At 37.7% G+C, this 9691-nt stretch overlaps 1 long non-coding RNA gene across 1 annotated transcript; it reads right to left on the minus strand.

The window, feature by feature from the left end:
* Positions 1-1083: 1083 nt before the first annotated feature.
* LOC113332169 lies at positions 1084-2580 on the minus strand. Its single transcript, XR_003351363.1, has 3 exons — positions 2477-2580; positions 1845-1944; positions 1084-1458 (listed from the first exon to the last, which is right to left on the minus strand). It is a non-coding gene; the product is annotated as an uncharacterized LOC113332169 (long non-coding RNA).
* Between the last annotated feature and the right edge of the window lie 7111 nt (positions 2581-9691).

Here is a 9691-nt window from a genome sequence, read left to right on the forward strand (position 1 = left end):
GTTTACAAAGAAAGATTCATTCAGATATCACAATAGTCAGGTTATAAGCTTAACACCTTGACAACAGTTACGCTATATATCTTTATATAATCACCATGTTTATCGTTTACATGTATATCTTCAAGGTTCCAACATAACTTGGTCTTGATCGTTACACCGAAAGATTCGTCAAATTGACAACGCAGGATGACCGAATTGAGTAACATTGATGCCTCCTCTTGATTATGATGTTGTGCGGTGGTAATATCCTCTCCGACCTCTGAAATCGTTGTCACTGGTGCCTCATTGCTTACTTTTAAATCTTCCTCTGGTGACCCAGCGAATTCAACCAAGCCTTCTTCCTCTGCAGACCCAGCGAATTCAACCAAGTCTTCTCCGACATCATCATTACTTTCTTCTAACTGCGCATCAAGTGAAAAAAGCAAATTCACCCCAGTCGTCTTCTTCTTCTTGTACATCATTATTACTTCCTCCTAAAACTGGTACCACGTCGTCAAAATCAATCATGTTCATGAAATATTGATGGCCAACGTCAGTGGGATCTTCAAAATTAGGCATAGAGGGCGATAACATTGGTGTTGATGCTAGTGGTACACATGGTTGTTCATTGACTACGCGTTGTGTTTCTGTGGTCTTGCGGCATCCACTGCAGGCTGAAATTGTTGTTGTTGTTCAGGTACCATCGGTATCTTGCATCTAATCTCACATAGAACATACTCCGGATCCGTCTGTTTAGAATATAAACCAACACGAAGATCAATCAATCATTTACATAAATCGGAATCCAAAATATGTAATAATATATCTAGCTAGCTAAGTTATGATCTATACAGATGTTAATACATACCTTGATGATCTTGTTATTTGTGTAATATTCGGGGAGCAACGAATACTCATGCATGATCCAGTGTCCCTTTTCACATTTCACTTCATAGTTCTATATATATATGATCACCAAAGTTGTGTTTGATCATATGAGCAAGATTAGAGCTTGTGTTTAGTTTTCAGAGATTTTCTAAACATCAATAAAGAGAGTTGTCTTTATATAAGCTAAGTTTCACCTTGCAGTTGTCATTACATCTTTTCCTTGGGAACATTCCATTCGAAGGTAAACATTCTATTCTTTCCAATATCATTATTATCATCGTCCTTTATGAGTTTACCCTTATCTTCTAAGTGCCACTTTCCTTCTCCGGCAGTTCTTCTCACATTCTTACCACTTGAAGTGATCTTGGTTGTGGGGGTGAAAAAATATGCATGATTCTTCTGAATCTCTTGAAAAAGGACCAGGGGATTCTCATACTGGTATATGTTTTTGTCAAATATGTACCACACAGATTTCATATCTAATTGATTTTTCACCTTTGGGATCAAATAGTTTTCTATCAGTTGTTTGTCCGTCGGCTGAAATTTATAACCTGGAGGTAAGTGGGCTTTATCAAACACCATCTTGATCTCCTGTAAACCGTAGAACATATCATATAATTAACTCAAGAACACAGAAAACAAAATAATTTATAACACAACCTATACTATAATAATTAAGAACATCAAAAGAAAGAATATGTTTCTTTGCGTTGACAAAAACGAGTAAAAATAACCCTGGCTATCTATATATATATATGCCTGGTTCATGAAAAAATATTTGGATATTAATTTCCGAGATGCTTACGAACTATATTGAAATTACTAGCTAGAGAAGAACTTGCACACATAAATCTTTATTAATAGAAATCGATCGAAAGAAAAATTAATAACCTAAGAAAATAAGACAGACCCTAGAGAAGATAACCACTACGTATTGCTTCTGAAATATCAGTAGAAAGAATAAAGAACCAACATACCTTGAATGTTTTCGGTGATGATCAGGCAACTTGATAACTTCTTAAACCTGCAGCTGTTGTCTCTAGCTTGCGAGCACTTATTTTTTCTCTCTAAGTTTCTCTGTATCACCGATTGAGCTAGCTTAATATATTTATAGTGATTTCTAATCAGTTTTCTATTAGGCTTGTATATGTTTCCCGTTAGCTTTATACTTCAGTATATAATTAAACAACTTGTGTTTCCCGTTAGCTTTATACTTCAGTATATAATTAAACAACTTGAGCCTTAAGAAAGGAAAATCTGTTCAAATTCTCACTGGACCCTTCTCTACCAAAAAATCAACAAGCTTTTTATCAATTGTATTCCAATTAGCCGGATCAAACATATCTATATGGCTTTTTATCAATTGTATTCCAATTAGCCGGATCAAACATATCTAAATTGTAGCTCTTTTAAAATCAACAAATTATTTAGATCCTGTAACTAAGATATATATATATGATCGTTGGGTATTTAGAAATCAAAAGATTAATTGGGGTTTTGAATTTTTTTTGCCATAAAAATACAATTTAGGTTTTCTAGCAGAAATCACAAGATTAAAAAGAAAACTAATCATATAATATAAGTGATAATCTGTTTTTCATAAACTTACCGTAAAGATTTAATTGTTGTTGACTTGTTGGGAAGAAAAATAGGAAGGATCACACGGTTCACACCATCATGGAGGCTGGAAGCCTAGAGCAATGGAGTTTTCAGCCGACGGAGAGAAAGAGAAGTTTAACAAAAAAAAAATTCTGAAGTGAAAATGTGAAATCCGTCCCACTTGTTATGTATTTAGTGTTAACTCCTTTGATATTTTAGTATTAACCCCTCTTATAACTCCTTCTTTATAACATGCCCTTTGTTCTTTTAAAAATGCATCATATTTTGTATTTATAATTCTTTTCTAGACCCCCAGTTTTCTGCTATAACATAAAACTCCCCTAATAAAAAAAAAAATTTGCTGCCCCCCTGATCGTGATGCCCCAAAGATAGCCTTTGACTGCATTGCCTCAGGGCCGGCCCTGTTCTTCGGAATCAAATTCCATACCTAAGTGTGGTTCACAAACAACATCTCCTTGACAACTAACTGATTCCTTACTAGTAGAACTTTCCATAACTTCGGGATCCTCATCAATTCTTTCAGGTTCACATTCCACTGAAATAGCAAAGAAATGTGCCATCAAATCCTTAAACATAACCAATTTCATTTAGAAATCGCAATTCACAATTTTGGACAAAAAAAACTAGAATTAACACAGAGGTTGATTTCTATCTAAAACCACATAAAGATTCAAGTTACAGTACAAATGACCATTAAAGCCAAACCCATTGTAAACCTAGATTCTAGCAGTAATACTGGAAATAAAAATCAAACCATTACACCCAAAACCCACCAAAATCAAGAGAAAAAAAAAAGTTTAAATCATCCGTTTCACCAGTAAAGAAACAGTAATGGGAGAAATTAAGGAAACCCAGACCAGGATTTAGTTAAAATGACACAAAATTAACCATGAATTTGGTTCTTTTATTCTCATAAACTGAACACTTGACCAAATATTTACAAAAAAAAGTTAAGAAAATGGAACTCTAAGTGAAGGATTGATGTGAAGATAACTTACTTGATTTAAAGATCTTAGATCTCTTCCAACTTCCTTCACAGTGCTACAGAGTGAGATTTTGGTAGTGTTTTCTTTTTCTTCTGAATTTTGCAAAGACGAGAGTGCAGAGAGAGTGGTGTGTGATTTCAGGCATTTTGAGGTCTTTTTACTTTTTAACACACAACTTATTGTTACACTCTGCTCACACTCTCACATTGCAGTCCAAAGTCTAGGGGCAAAAGTTCTGCGGGACCTTTGGGACGAGCTAGGAGTCTAGGACTGGAGGAGAAGTAAAATATGAGAAGTCAGTTCTACAAGGCTACTAATGGGGTTAAATTGCTTGGGGGTGTAGCAACCAAAAGGCAATTGTTTTTTTTTTGTTTTATACAGTATGTGTATTGGTATTCCCCAAAAAAATTTGGTAACCCTATTAGCGATCTTGTAGTGTTGCTTTTGATATTTGATATTGACTTTACATTGATAAGTTTTGGATATTCAGATATCAAAAATCTATTCATTTTTACATATAAGGACAATTCCTATGGCAATTAGCAGACTCAAAAATTTAATCAGCCAGGTGGATGGGAAAACTGCAATTTCCACTATGGTAAAAGTATTGAGCGGTTCATCATTACACGCGCAGATGAAGTAAACCCGCTAGCGGATTTCCTAAAACCTCATGGACGACTATAAGCCCGCCGGCGGGTAAAGATCAACCTGCAACCGCTACTTTTTCAAAAGTAAAAATTGTCATATTTTTACCACTATAAATTACCAACATCTTCAAATATTCCCCTCAAACCAAAATTCGCTTCTCTTGAATTTTCTCTACTAATCTATTTGAAATGTCTGAAAAGGCTATAACACACTTTTTTGCGATGTAAAACTTGAAGTTGATGTTTCTAAGATATGTGGAAATTTTAAAAAGGTTGAAAATAGTAAAAGGGAAGTGCAAGTTTTAGAAGTTAATCCAAGAAAATGTTCCGCTATAAGGCAAAGAAAAACTCTGGTTTTGAAAGTTAACAACAAAAAATTTAAAAACAAAGGGGAAACAGTTCGTGAGCGCGTTGAATGGAAGATACGTCAAATGAAGATAAACAGGAGGCCAAAGATTGTACTTGATTTTTATTGAAGTTGTTAGTCAGTCAAATTTTATATCTTGTAAAAAGAAGTGGCAATAATATTAATTTAATGAAAATATTTAGACCTTGAATAAACTTTGCTTTCGTTTAATATTAAGCGATGCTTGTTACATTTAGACTTACATATATAGTGATTGATTCCATAATGCTAACAGTAACATCAAATCCAGCGACACGAACCTTATAAAGTTCATAGAATTCAAAATGTTTAAACTCTCTTCCGTTTTCTTCAATAAACTTTGCTTGAGCCGTAGTTTTCTGAAAAAACGATAAACAACAAATTACGTCAAAAATGATTTTGATTAAACTTCTTCGTTGGACAATTCAGAATTACTACGGTGCACCATCCATAAAACTTCTGTATAATATTTGACATCATTATTGATGAATGAAAATCTTAGTTCTAGGATCTTGTTGTTTCTTATATATTCATTTTGCAACGCTATAAACCTTTGCAACAGTCTTTCCCAGCAATCTCCATTGGTTATATTTCTCATCATAATATGTATCCAACATCGAATAAGAGTAACATCTTCTTTCATAGTAAAGTGGACCTTTTTTAAGAATGCCGAAACAAGCTTCGTAAAGAAAAGGTTTGTCGTGAATTTCCTCCCATTTATCAAGAGATGTTTGGATCACTTCAGCTTTAGTTACACCGATAAATTTTTCTCGATCAATTTCCCTTATACTCGATCAAAGAATGACGTGACAACACAATTATGAAAACGAAGGCACAAACCACGAGTAATTGTGAAAATGTTCTGCCAAAAAGACACGTCTGACATGTCTTGATCGCGCATAACATTTCTACCTTAAGGAAAATGTAGGCTTTGCATATAGATAAATCCTCTTCTTGAGTAAATTTAGGACCACCAATTCTAGTAGACATTTTTTTTTGTAGATTGAGAGATTAAGAGTTTTAGAAAGAATGAAGAAGATGTGAATATGAAGATGGTTAGAGTTGAATTTACAGGGAACAAATTAAAGTCGTTGGAAATGTAGTCATTGGCGGCCAAAGTGAAACGCAGAGCTTTATCTAGATCGCCACGTGTATTATCAACGACTACCAAAAAAAATGGTTTTTTTTTCCTTATAAATACAACACTAATTATTTATTTTAAGTGTATGAACGAATTGGTTCACCATAGTTTTATTTTGTTAAATGTTTTAGTTTGGTGTTATGTTGTGTTAAATGTTTTATTTTGTTATGTTTATCTAATCAATACAAATTTCTTTGTTTTTGCACCCTTCAATATTATACTAATTTAAACCTTTCTTATGATAAAAATATAACATTGGATTGAATCAACTACATCAGATTAAAGCAAATACATTAGATTAAAGTAACTACTACTGCATCGTCAATTAACATCCTCATTTAATAGCCGCCTTCTGGAATTCCTAAGATGCCTAAGGGGTTGAATTTGTTGAGCTGTCTAAGAATGTTGAAACAAGCTTGGAAGGCGAAAGGTTTGTCGTGAGATATTTTCCACTCCGTAAGTGTTCTTGGTTTTATTTCATCTACTGCTTCACCGTTCAGTTTATTTTGGTGATTGTGCACTAGTAGAGCTGGAATTCCGATACATCCCGACTAATTACACTAAAACGATGCAACAATCCAGCAGCCTCACGGTTAAACTGGTTCCCTGTTTTTGTGACGAATTTTCTAAAAAAATATTCCCAAAACTTTATCTTCGACGCGGCTTCATCTCTAATGATATTATCATTTGTTTCAATAACATAGACTCCACAAATACTTAAATCCTCTTCTGGGGTGAATCTAGAACCACGAACTCTGGGAGGCATCGTTGAATATGATTCTTGAGTGAGTGAGGTATAGAGGTGTAGACTTTGTGAATTTGGAGTTGAAATGAGGAGTATTTATAAGGTTGTATATTTCTAATTGTTCGAATGTAGCCGTTGGTGTTAGATTACAAGTCGTAGGCGGGTTGACAAAAGACGCAAGCGGGTGTTCACAAACCACGCGGCTTCATTTCATCCGCCAGCGGGTTTTCTTCGCCAGCGCGGTTCAAGATGAAACTAGCGTCTCATGTTGGTCTGCAGTGAACAATTGGCAATCCGTTTTTCACGTTTGTTGAGTCCATAGTGGAAGCAAAATAAACAAACCTCATTTCATGTGTTCATTCCATAGGAATTGCCCTAATGGATTCAAAATTATCCCAATAAATAAGATGGAGAAATTGTGGGATACCTCCACAAATTGGGGATGCTTTTTGTTGCAGTGGGTATTGTATTCCGATATCGACTGCAACCATCAGCATTGAAAAATTATGACGATTGTTGTAATACCCCGATATTCGGTAGTGGTTTGTCGAATGGAATGTAAGTAATGGTTTGTCCTTTCCTAACATCGAGGCCTGATGGGCTCACTTGACTGAGTTGTGGAAAAAACTTCTCAGGATGGATGACCTCTCGGGAAGCTGCTGCTAGATATCCATAGTAGTGCCGCTAAAAATCCCACATTGCTGGATAACCGCAGTGGGTAAGTGGGAACAATATCGGTGTTAGTTGGGATACAACTAGGCACGGGTTGCTTGTTCTCGGGTGAGAGAGTATGCTAGGCCATTGAGCTAGATACTGGTCTCACAAGAGACAAGGAACGTTTACATTATACCGAGGCCTTTTCAGCACAATTGGCTCCAGAGTTGGCAGAAAACTCTGCAGTTAAGCGTGCTCGAGCGGGAGTAATTCACGGATGGGTGACCTCCCATGAATTTTCTGCTAAATTACCGCAGTGATGCCCGTTAGAAACCCCACATTGCCGGATAACCGTAGTGGCTAAGTGGGGACAATATCGACGTAGGGACGGATCATTATAATTGTAACATAAAATAGCCCCCAATTTGTGAAGGTATCCCCAAATATGGGTTCATAAATAGTTCTAGGAAAATTGTAAAATGTCCATTCGTTTGTATAATATAAAATTTTATTAATAAAATAAATCATTCTAAACATACCGCCCTTTGGGCAATTTACCAACGGGTCACTCACAAAGAATGGGGTTCCCTCCACGAATTTGCAGGGGACTGGTTAATGGGGCCACTTTTGGTGACTGAGTGGTCTTTAAATCGTTCATTGGAACATTACTCTTAGAATTTTCTATAACATTATTACCATGTAGGGAAACAAATGGCAAGTCTTCCAGTGTACTGAGCATTGAGAAGCAAATGGTGAGAACCATGAGGTGCAAGCAGAAAAAGGAAAAACATATGTTGGTGGTTTGGGAGAAGATGAATAAACCTAAAAAGATGCATGGGTGGATAAGGAGAAAGGAATTTGAGAGCTCCAAATAAAGTCTTATTGGCCAAAAGAAACTGGAAATACATGGAGGAAAAAAACCTTTTTATGGAGAAAGGCGATATAGTTCAAGACCAAAATATAGGAAGGAGATATATGTCTTTTGGAATGTAAAATTCCTCAAGGAAGAGATATCTTGAAGGGCATGTTAAAAGGAAACAGCCTGATGCACAACAATATTTCTTTCACCATCGAAAATGGGAGGGCACTGAAATCATTGGTCTCTTGGGCTATTCAAGCTTCATTATACAAATAACTCAATACAACATTGTTGATGGTGGTTTTTAGTTTAGGATTGAAATTATAAAACTTTGCATCTGATGTGACGTCACTCTGTAAGGAAACAGAGCCATGAGTGTTAACCTCTTCACTGGCATATTTAATGAGCCATTCAATATATTTGCATGAAATTTATCCAGACTAGCGCATGTAGCAACCATGCCAGATGTTCTGTAAATTTCGGCGCCTTGCCTATATTCGCTTAATATAAGATTCTTCGAATGCTTTTTATGTTATGTTCCCGGCTGAACCCTTAATGTTGATATGGCATGACAATTTGTGTGGCAGAGTAGCACAAATTTCCAAATATCAAGGATAAGGTCTTTGCATAAGGTATTCAATCAGAAAGCATGCTGCTCTCTGGCAATAAACTTAAAGAACTCTGTGCCAACACATAGAATTCAATCAATTACTTTTGCGCCTTGCGCAGTATACCAGACCTTGCTTGTCGAAAGTAAGCCTAGGAAAACTAGGAAATTAATCCGCCATGGATTAGTAGGTGCAAAACCTTGCCCAGAATCAGAAAACAGGGAGCCGCATCAGCAAAGGGAGGCGTGGCCAAGCCTTAGGACAGCTGGCGCCACTTTTCATTGGCCGCGCCACATCCTAAACCGGCCCTATTTTCCCCGAAAAATCAGGTCGCTTTAAAGTCGCCACACGCACATAAGTTGTGGCTAGGCACATACTTGCCGGCCCCATTTCCCATCGACCAATCAGGTCACTCTAAAACCGCCACACTCACACCAGAAGTGTAGCCACGCCCATGTTTGGTCGGCCCCTCTCCTTCCTACCGACCAATCAGGTCACTTTAAAATGCGACACAAGCACTAGAGATGTGGTTGCGCCTTATGTTTGGCCGGCCCCTTTTCTTGACCAATCAACTCGCTCTAAACTCGCCACCATACATTAAAGGCCAAACGCGCCCTGTCGCGCCACCATACAAACTGGAAAGCCAAACGCGCCCTGCCACAACAACATATTAATCGGCATGCCAACATGCCACTCTGCCGTAGTAACATGCCACCAGCCACTTTAGCCTTGGCCATGCCGCGAAGCCCTAACTTTGGACACGACGTCAAATCCTATCCTTAGCCACGCCGCCAAGGCCTAATTTTGGCCACGACGCCAAATCCTAAACCTTGCCACGCCGCCAAGCCCTAACTTTGGCCACGACGCCAAATCCTAGCCTTGGCCACGCCGTCAAGCCCTAATTTTGGCCACGGAGCCAAATCCTAGCCTTGGCCACGCCTCCAAGCCCTAAACTTGGCCATGGCGCAAAATCCTAGCCTTGGCCACGGCGCCAAATCCTAGATTTGGCCACAGCGCCAAATCCTAGCCTTGGCCATGCCGCCAAGCCCTAATTTTGGCCACGGCGCCAAATCCTAGCCTTGGCCACGCCGCCAAGCCCTAACTTTGGCCACGATGCCAAATCCTAGCCTTGGCCACGCCGCCAAGCCCTAATTTTGGCCACAGCGCCAAATCCTAGCA

This window comes from Papaver somniferum, unplaced genomic scaffold (genome assembly GCF_003573695.1).
Source record: "Papaver somniferum cultivar HN1 unplaced genomic scaffold, ASM357369v1 unplaced-scaffold_13, whole genome shotgun sequence".
Lineage (NCBI taxonomy): Eukaryota > Viridiplantae > Streptophyta > Magnoliopsida > Ranunculales > Papaveraceae > Papaver > Papaver somniferum.